A 10734-nucleotide genomic window follows, 5' to 3' on the forward strand; every position below is an offset into this window, starting at 1 on the left:
AGCAAACCCCACTCCAGGCTCATTTGAGGGATTGTCCACCTCTCTACACAGGGATGGGAAGGAATCCTCAGACATAGAGGGGAAAAAAGAGATCTCACCTCTTCTCCTTGAGTTGGTGCAAAGCTGGGGTGGGGGAAACCACCCCCTGGGAACAGAACCCTAGTTTTTACATGGAAATTGGGGTGTGTGTGTATGTGCAGGTTGCCATTTTTAGCCAACTCATTCAGGAGATGCAGCAAGAGGAGAAGAAGAAAACCAATCTTCTCTCTCTCTCTCTCTCTCTCTCTCTCTCTCTCTCTCTCTCTCTCTCTCTCTCTCTCTCTCTCTCTCCCTTCCTCCCCTCCCCCATAGCGAGAGCTCCCCTCCCCTCAGCAACCATCAAGTTTTATCACTTGAAAAAGAAGATTCCCAGAAGGGTGTTTATGAAATCAACCTACCATCTCTGGCTGGAAACAGCTTGATGGAGCTGCTGTCCAAGGTAGGGGTAGCCTCGGAGCGCTTACGATAACATTGGATAGCAACATCCAATCAATAAGGAGGCATTAAATATTTATCCAGAATTACTCTCGGCTCCCTTTGCTGTTTTCTGGCCTTTGAGAAAATCATCCCAGTGTCTTGGCATTAGCAACCACCGTGGCTTAATACAGCTAGGGGAGACAAATAGAATTTTCTTTTCTCTTTCCTGCTCTCATCTGCAGACATGCTGAGCTCAGGTTTAAAAACAGGTGCTGAACCCTGAAACATTTTTAAAAAACGAGAGAGAGGTGGAGGAACTCAAACATAGGCGTGTTGTTAGAAAGCCTTTGACGTTACCCAATATTTAGTTCCTTTCAGTGCTGACCCAGTGCCATAATTCTGCCGTCTGCGGAGTTAGGCAAAGTTGCAGATTTGTGCTAATGGCAAAGAGCCTTGTGTATCTGCAAAATTAACCATGAGCAGGAAAACTGACCAGCTGGGATAGCTGTCTCTTTGATTAAAAGCACTTTTTCCTTCTACAAAATTATCTACCGGGTGGAGCTGTGATTGGCTCCCAGAGAGCTGTCAATTCGATTAACCGGTGCCTGGCATCTACAAAAGTCGCCCATAAGCAGGGATCCCTTTTGGCTGAAATAGCTGCCTATTTGATTCAAAGAAGACCTGGAGACTGCCAATGGGCCCACCTTCAGCTCCTTCCAATCAGGAGAAATCCCAGTTTGCTCTACCACTTCCCTTCCTCTGATCTGCTCAACATTGGAAAGTTGGAATGACTCCTCTCTCTTCACAGGTGGGGGAAAAATAAATATGGGGATCCCAATGGAAGAAGAATTGGAAATTGTAGACTTTGGGGAAAACATGCAAAGCCGAAACTCGAGGTGCAAACTCAGGCTTAAAATTAATTTTCCAGGTACTAATAATTGTTTGTCGTAGCAGCTATTTTCAGCCAATTAATATCCGCTGGGACCTGACTTGACACTTAATCAGAGGGTTAGCTGCTCTCGCAGAGCTGAACTGCCCTTTCCAACTTAGATGTTTTATATTTAGCATCCAGGAAGAGAGGAAGTGTGATGCAGGCTGCCTTAAAATGGTCCTATGAATAGAAACAGGGCCTACTGGAGGGAGTGTTGGCTCTTTGGCATTGACCAACTGGTTATGGTTATTGGCCAAATAAGCCAACGAGGTTGCATCAACAGAGGGATAGCAGGTTGCATGAAAAGAGGAATAATATCAAGATCACAAGAAGTGTTAGTACCGCTTTATTATGCCTTGGTAAGACCACACTTGGAATATTGTGTCTAATTCTGCTCACCACGATACAAAAGAGATGGTGCAGTAGGCCCTAAAAAGAGTGCAGAGAAGATGATGTTTGGGGTTTGGAGACTAAACCCTGAGATGAACTGCCAATGGATTGGGTTATACTGCCCTTGCCAGAATTTAAAAATATAAAATGACTTTCAATCATTAAAAAAAAGGTTCTCTTTAAAAAAGCCATCAACCAGCCTGGGCAAGTAGAATTACTTCCATTCTTGGGATTCTTCCATACAACTGAGAAATGTACAAATTGCATTCTTGAGATGGAAAACGAATGTTCCTAAGGTGACATAAAACAAAGAAAAAAGACTCAAAATAATTAACAGTTAAAATCAAACCGCTATAGAGATGCTGAGATGGAGAGGGAGGGAGACACAGAGAGGAGAGAGGGGGAGGGAGGGAGAGAGAGAAAGGGACAGAGAGAGAGGGAGAAAGAGGGAAGGAAATTCATTTCCTAAAAACTCCAATTTCTGGAAGCCATCATCTTGTTCTTCCAAGAGCTCAAAGCATTTTTTTTAGGCTTGTGAAATGATGAAGGCCTTGATTAAAAACTCCAACAAATGTCTGTCCAGATGAATGGTGGATTTAAAAATAGGCTGGATTTTTTTATAGCATCCATCAGCAGCGACGGATATTCTAGATACATAATATTTCAGTTCCATTCATTAGATGCCAAATACATTTGCCTATGATTCAGGAATGACTTCCTTTTACAAAAGTCCGTATTCAGCAGCCTCACCTGGTACTTTCGTTCAGCTACAGGCACCCACAGAGCAAAGGCTGAGCAAGAGTAAATAAATTGCAAGAGCTAGGATGGATCTGATCTTGATAAAGAGAAAGGAAGGCATGCATTCCCCTGGACCTTTTTCATGCATGTTCAGTTTTGCTTTGCATGGATAATTTTACAACACCAAGCTCATCAAATCCAGTGAAGAAGAATGAATATTAGGGTTGGGGGGAAAATTGAGCTTGGAAAGGCATGGTGTGTAAATCTTGCAGGACTAGAGAGGGGAAAATGGACCGGATCATAGAGAACAAGCCTGCACAATGTTTACTTAGATATCGTCCCCACTGAGTGCAGAATGATTCACACCCATGTGGGTGGGTACCCACTGCAATTTGGCACGGCCAGGCTGCAGATAATCGTGAAGAAATACTTCCCACTGGGGCTCTTGGGCTAACTCCCTATATGAGTTTGTGAGGAGAAGCAGCAGCTGTGTTCGCCAGGATCCGACGTCCATCTGGAAAAAAAAGGAACTGTAAAACTGTAATCTCACTCGAATAAGCCAGCTAAATGTTTGCAAAGCAACACACAATCTTTTGAGTTGCCAAGAAGTTCTTTGTCAAAAAGGAAAGCCAGAATTCTACAAGGACACAAATGGAGTTGGGGAGCAATGGTTGGGATTTATCCCTGGTCTATAGTATGTAGAGTTTTGGAGTAGTGTAGGCTACACAGATAGCAGAAAACCTCTTTGGTTATGCTAAGAATCTCCCAAATTTTTCCTGGGTTGAAGGAGAATCTTGGTTAGGACTATCCATAACTGGGACATGACTTGTAGGGTGCTAGGTTGATTGGACATAAAAATAACCCTGATGAATCCTTGTATCCCATTTCAAATGGTTACGAAAGCCATTATACGGAGGTCTAAATTGAATAGTTAAAGGAACTAGGTATGTTTTGCCCAACGAAGAGAAGGCTTAGGGGAGACATGATAGCATCTTCCAATACTTGTGGAGCTGTCACAAGGAAGAAGAGGTCAATTTATTCTCCACAGTATCTGAAGGTAGAACAAGAAGAAATGGATGGAAGCTCCTAAGAGGGAAATCCAACTCGGAAAGGAGGCGAATTTCCTAACAGGGAGAATGATTAATCTATGGAACAGCTTGCTTCCCACAGTTGTGGGAGGTTTTCAGGAAGGTTTGGATAACCATTTGTCCAGGATGGAATAAGGACTTCTGCCTTGGACAAGGGCTTGGACTAAAAGACCTTCAAGTTCCCTTCCAGCCTTATGATTATGTGTTCTTTTCCAACATGGCTGTCAGGATAATCTTCCCTTCCAACTTGAGACCTTCTTATAGCTTTCTAAATTTATGGCCACCACCCACCATCTTAGCAACATGAATATGTAAAGTCGATTCTCCGTGGTGTAAGCTACAGAGCTCTCATTTTGCCTCCTTGATACACCCTCCCGTGGCTTCACCGCAGGACTCTCTTTCTAATTACTTTGTGACTTTAAAAAAAAATCTCTATTATGGACCTCCCTTGGCTTTTCCCCAAGCTGGTAGGACCAACCCGTGACTCCTGTTCTTCTTCACACCACTCAATTTTGAGGTGACAATTGAACTTTCTCTCTGGAATATCCCACCTATTTCTTGTTTCCATCACCAGTGAAATGCATGTCATGCTCAGAGCATCAAGTCTGAAATTCCAATCTAGCTAGCAAAATCTTGGACTCTTAAAAGTCTCTTCGTCCTGAAAAATTGATCAATGCCGCCACCTATTGAACACTGAAACAGAGACCAGGCTTTTGAATGTGTAAGTAACCTGGCAACCTCCTTCCTTATGGAAAGGATGTTTCCTGCCACCAGTGGTCACTGTTGCACTTTCCAAGAATATTGCAAAAATTCAAAACTTAGGTCCCTCAAGAGAAAAAAGATTTTTCCTATCATTCTCCAAAAGACTAAAAGTATAAAGGCCCTGAGTAGGTATGTCCGTGGCAGGGAATCTCCTAAACTAGTGGGGTGAAGATAACACCAATCTAGTTTGGAGATGAGAAATTATAGCATGCCCAGAATAGCAGGCGCAGTCTTCAAGGAGAACTGGACTTTGGTTACACCCGGTGCCACTTTGCCAAAAAGGTTTCTGGTCTTGTTAAGAGGGGACGTGGCATCAGGTCAGTGGTGGTAGGGGTTCTGACCAGTTCTGGAGAACCAGTAGTGGAAATGTTGAGTAGTTCGGAGAACCGGCAAATCCCACCTCTGACTGGCTCCAACCCCCATCTATTCTCTGCCTCCTGAGTCCCAGATGATCAACTGGGTCTTTTTGGGTTGCCCTGCAGAGGAGAACGGAGCTGGAAAACAGGTTAGAGGTGGTATTCAGCAGGTTCTGACCAGTTCTGGAGAACCAGGAGCAGAAATTTTGAGTAGTTCGGAGAACTGGAAAATCCCACCTCCGACTGGAGATTTTACAGTGTCCTTCCCCTGCCACGCCCATAGAAGCAGTAGTAGAAAAAAATTTGAATCCCACCATTGCATCAGGTGCAAACAAGCCACTGGGAGGTCACGTGTGTGAAGCCACCACAATGCATGTGTTTGCATGTTAGTTTGGCTGCAATATTTATGAACCGCATTCGACGTTAGGAATGGGACGTGTAAAAATCCACAAGACTTGGGAAGACCAATTTAGTCCATTTATTTCAACTATTTTCCTTTCCTGTTTTTGCACTTGGGAATGTTGCTATTGGGGTTAAGAACATAATATAGGGATGAATTGGTTTTTTGTTTGTTTTTTCCCCTTCTGAAATAGATTCCTCGTGTTCTCTGGGCAGACCTAATCAGCTGGGTTTGGATGTCATCAGCTTTACCGGCAGGAATATCAATGTTGCATTCGGACAGATTCAGCATTGTGGGATCTGCCCAAGGTAACGAGCCATCTTTTGGCTCTAAGCCCCCTCCGTTGGCACCGCCGTCAATTCCTAGAGAGACCCCTCCTCTTCATTTATTTCCAGTTCTGCCTTCGTGGCCATGGTAACATTCACTGAAAGCTTTCAAGCAGAACAGAAATGACAATCACTTGTAAGGGCAGGAAATACCTGGGCTTTGGGGAAGGGGCTGGACAGAGATAGAGAAGAGGACCCAAACCAGCCCCAATTGGAATTCAAAGCTAATGACTCAAAACTGCAGGAAGAACGATGGGGGAAGGCCATCAAACCTGTAATTGTTGGTTCACAAGGCCTTCCATCTCTCTCAAAAGACCCTTCCCACAAAAAAAATATCCTAAGCAGATTGTTAAAATTGAGAAAAGTCATGGCATATTAGGAATCCGTTGGAAAAGAAATAACGTGTAAGACAACCGTTACACTCCCCCTCTCCCAACTGTCTTTTAAGAGTGGCAAAATCTTGATCCTTGAGGGGTCTTTGGTGCTCTCTCAGGGTTGTGGCCCATGGGCAGCTGATGAAGCTGCCAACAGAGTTGGACAGTAGTGAGGAGGCTGGGGAGGAACCTGGGCCAGTCTTGGAGGCTGAGGAGGGCTCGGACAAGGGCTCTGCATCAGAGGGAGGGATGGGGCCAGAGCAGGCTGGCAGTCACCAGCTGCCTTCAGACTCAGACAGCAATGAGGCGGGGGAGCTTCTGGAACCAGTTCCCAGCCTGCGCATGAGCAGGGCCACCAGAAGAGAAGAACAATTGAGAAAGCAGGGTCAACTTGGGAGTAAGGCCACACCTCAGAGATGGTTGGCCCTCCCATAGGACATAAAAGAGCAGTGAACAGGACGTGAGCTTTTACAGGAAGCAATTAGTTCGTCTGGTCGATTCAAGCTTTGAAAAGTTCTGTTTGACTCTGTGTCAAGTTTGGCCTTGCCCTGCATCTGGCAATTAGTTCTCTGGCCACATTCCAAGTGCGATAAGGTGGGTGTTTACAAACATTCCTCTGAAAGACTGTTTGTGAAGCCTTGCAGGCTGTGAATGAATGTAATTCACAGCCATGGAAATAAAAGAGGTTTTGCCGGGACTAAGATTGTGTTTTATGCTTTCTAAGGAAGCCAAACTTGGTTGTTCTCTTGCAGACATCTATGGAGATCTCAGTCATCCAGGTCATGGTTGTCTCAAAGGTGCTTTTTCTGGAAAGTCCATGTGCCTCTTGAAAAAGCATCTTTTTGGCTTCTCTTGCAGACCTTACATTGCCCAAACTTAGTAACATCATCATTGGCACCGATGATGTTACCTAGTTTGGGTCATGAAACATCTGCAAGAAAATCACCAAGCTCAAAGAGGACCCCACAGTTCTAGTTGGGTCACGAGACTGCAAGGCCAATCTGCAAGAAAACCATCAAGCTCAAAGAACACCAAGGACCCCACAGTTCTCCTCTTCCTTCTTCTTCCTCCTCCTCCTCCTCTACACAAAGCCCACTCCCTTTCAGCACTGATGATGCTACCTAGATGGGTCATGAGATGTCTTCAAGAAAATCACAGACCCAGGATCCCACAATCTTCCTCCTCCTCTCCACAAACCCCCCTTCCTTCTAAGCACTGATGATGCTACCTGGGTCACGAGACTGCATGGCCAATCTGCAAGAAAACCATCAAGCTCAGAGAACACCAAGGACCCCACAGTTCTCCTCTTCCTTCTTCCTCTTCTTCTTCCTCCTCCTCCCCTTCCACTACACAAACCCCACGACCTTCCAGCACTGATGATATTACCTAGTTTGAGTTATGAAACGTCTGCAAGAAAACCACCAAGCTCAGAGAGTTCCAGGGACCTCCTCATTTCTACCCTGAACTACAAATGTTCTCCTTATTGGTCCAATTGACTTCTTTAGAAGGAACATTAGAAGCCCTAAGACTCTCCAAAAATAAGCCAACATCATCACGTTGCATCATTCCATAAGCTTTTGCCCCTACAAATGTTTCCAAGGATTTCAAGTAGCCAAACTATCTCTTGAAGTGGTATTCAGGTGTATATATATATAATAAGATTGAAGGAGAAAGCTCAGTCATCTCTACTAAGTAACTTCTGCCTAATGGTGTGATGGCTCCTAAAATATAGATCAATCTGTGAGAAGTAGTTTTCACTTACTGACCCTAAAATTGATCCTAAAAGCTTTCAACACCACAAAGCCAAATTTCATCAGCCATAATGCAGTTCTGACAACATCCTCCTCACTATAGGATCTGTGATGGGCCAACTCATACCTTAAGAAGTTTCTAAAGGAAAGAAAATTTCTAAAGGTGGAAAAAGAGATTTGGGGAAAACAAATAACGGACAGGAATGGAAAATATAAGCATCCACAAAGTTAGCACTACTTTGTCTCCAAAGCAGAAGGGAATGAAATATTACTGTAGATTATTTATGATTAGCATTGATTAATTTACTCAACCAATATTGCAATTCCTGTTTATCTACACTAGGCCTACAATGGTGGTAGTCCCTTAATAGTGGCCAAACATCCTTTTCTAGATGGGCCATGCTGGAGGATAACAGTTTTAAGGCCTTGATGGGACTTTGTCATGCCCCTGCTGGAGACTGACTCTGAGGGAGAGGAGGAACGGCTGACAAGGAGTGGAAATGCGGACAAAAACAAGGTACCTTCTATCACACATGGTGGTTATGCCCCGAAGCGAAAAAATACTGGAAGAAAATACAAAAATGGATACAGGATTTAATTGGAAACCAGATAGAATTTACCCCGGAATTATTCCTTCTGGGATAATTAAAGGTAAATATAATAAAAGGATAAAATATTTGATGCTACATATCACAACAGCAGGCAGGACAGCCTTTGTGCAATGTTGGAAGAAAGAATACATACCGTCCGAAGACCTAGCAAATCAAAAAAAAAATTCAAGTGTGCGGAAATGGATAGGATGACTATAGAATTAAAAGGAAAAGAAGATTATGAATTCTATGCAAGATGGGGAAAATGGGATGACTGGATAAAGGAAAGAAATAAGAAAAGAAAATGTATTATATAGTTGTAAAAAGTATAGAAATAGAATGTATAGATAATATTGATATAGAATGTAGTTGTATAAAAATGTGTCACAGTACTGTTTATTATGGATTGAGAGATGTAAAAAAGAAAAAAACAATAACAAAACAATAACAAAAAAGAAGGAAAAAGAAAGGGAGCCCTTGGAATTTGCTTCTGATTCAAAGAGGTGGAAAAAATACGTTCAGAACTACAGGTTTTCAAGGACAGATTTAACTCACAATGGCGTGGATATTCAGCCTGCCTTTAAAGTGAAATGGAGTGTTAATTTCTCTCTGTCACCTCTTAATTGCTTCCTTATTATATTGTTCAAGCAGTTAATTGCTAGAGAGAGTGAAGGGCTGTTTTCAGGGGGAAGGAAATGCCACCGCATGAAAAGGAGAGAGGGGGGTGTAGGGGGAGGAAGAGAGAGAGGAGAGAGAGAAGGATGCCATAGACTTGAGTCAGGGGCTTGGATGTCAGTCTGATTGCAGGGTGACTTTTCCAGTGTTCAGTGGGAATTGCTCAATTGCTTTTCCACCCAGGAATAAGGCCGGAAGCGGAATTAGAACAGAGAAAAGGGGGAATTGGACACTTGCTTTCCTTACTGGCCAATCTTTGAGGGTTGGGAAACATGGCGGGGAAAGAGGTGGAAGTCATAACTGTTTTCATGCAGTGGGAGGGGAAGAAATGAATAGGCCCAATCATCAAAGCCACAGAGAATGTATTGAATATCCAGATGCAAAGTTTGGCCTGACTTCACACACCGTTCCAAGTGGGGTGGCACTACCCTGATAATTGGCTATAAAATAACTAACCCCGCCAGAGAAAATTGCCCGCGCTTCTTAATTGCTTTGGTTTGGAGAGGAGCGTGTGTGGCCACCTAGCTCGGAAAAGGTTGGCCGGGATCGAGTAGAGATCTTGCAAGCCAAATTTAGCCATTCCTGTCTCCTAATTTTTAAATATATATTTTCAGATGAGATGCCCTTCTTTATTTTTTATTTTTTCTCACTATCAGAACTACTTCAGGTTCAACCACAACAACACAAGAGCACACAACAGAGAATAGAATAGAATAGAATAGAATAGAATAGAATAGAATAGAATAGAATAGAATAGAATAGAATAGAATAGAATAGAATAGAATAGAATAGAATAGAATAGAATAGAATAGAATAGAATAGAATAGGAGGTGGGTGATAAGGAGTGATGAGAAGATTAATAGTAATAGTAATGCAGATTTTGTAAATAGTTGGACAGTGTTGAGGGAAATATTTGTGTAGCAGAGTGATGACTTTTGGGGAAAAAAACTGTCCTTGTGTCTAGTTGTTCTGGTGTGCAGTGCTCTATAGCGTCGTTTTGAGGGAAGGAGTTAAAACAGTTTATGTCCAGGATGTGAGGGGTCTGTAGATATTTTCACAGCCCTCTTTTTGACTCGTGCTCTATACAGGTCCTCAATTGAAGGCAGGTTGGTAATAATACAAACTCAATGTAAACCACTCCAAACTCGACTGCAGAAAGTATGACTTCAGCAACAGAGTGGTCAATGCCTGGAATGCCCTACCTGACTCTGTTGTTACACCCTCAAACCCCAAAAACTTTAACCTTAAACTATCCACTATTGACCCATTCCTAAGAGGTCTGTAAGGGGCATGCATAAGTGCACAAACATGCCTCCCATCCCTGTCCTATTGTCCCCATTTATTCGTACCTATTTCCTGTATTCTTACTCATGTTTATTCTTATACCTCTTATCTTGTTACTATTTACACAGTCTGCACTACTATCACTATTAATCTTCTCATCACTCCTTATCACCCATCCCCTCCCACTTGTGACTGTATGACTGTAACTTTGTCGCTTGTATCCTTACGATTTATATTGACTGCTTCCTAGTATGATTTGATTGCTTATTGTACCCGATGACTATCATTAAGTGTTGTACCTGATGATTCTTGACTCTTGACAAATGTATCTTTTCTTTTATGTACACTGAGAGCTTATGCACTGAAGACAAATTCCTTGTGTGTCCAATCACACTTCGCTGATAAAAGAATTCTATTCTGTTCTATTCTATTATCTTGTAAGCAATTGACAAATCAAATAAATAAATATAAAAATTCCTCCTTATTTCTAGGCGAGTGTGTGACACACATTTCTGAAAGCTAGGAAGATCAAGCCTCTCATCTAATTTGGATGACCAACCCAAATTGGATCCTGCCACATTATCCTGGGACGCGTAGCAAAACTGTCTTTGTA

General features: G+C 42.8%; 1 long non-coding RNA gene across 1 annotated transcript; it reads left to right on the plus strand.

Moving 5' to 3' along the window:
* The first annotated feature begins 354 nt into the window (after positions 1-354).
* LOC148129772 (uncharacterized) lies at positions 355-8233 on the plus strand. The gene is made up of 3 exons (XR_015750687.1): positions 355-478; positions 5315-5429; positions 7965-8233. It is a non-coding gene; the product is annotated as an uncharacterized LOC148129772 (long non-coding RNA).
* Positions 8234-10734: the final 2501 nt, after the last annotated feature.

Source organism: Notechis scutatus, chromosome 10 (genome assembly GCF_049901735.1).
Source record: "Notechis scutatus isolate UNSWTSFEM ecotype Mainland chromosome 10, rNotScu1.2, whole genome shotgun sequence".
Classification (NCBI taxonomy): domain Eukaryota; kingdom Metazoa; phylum Chordata; class Lepidosauria; order Squamata; family Elapidae; genus Notechis; species Notechis scutatus.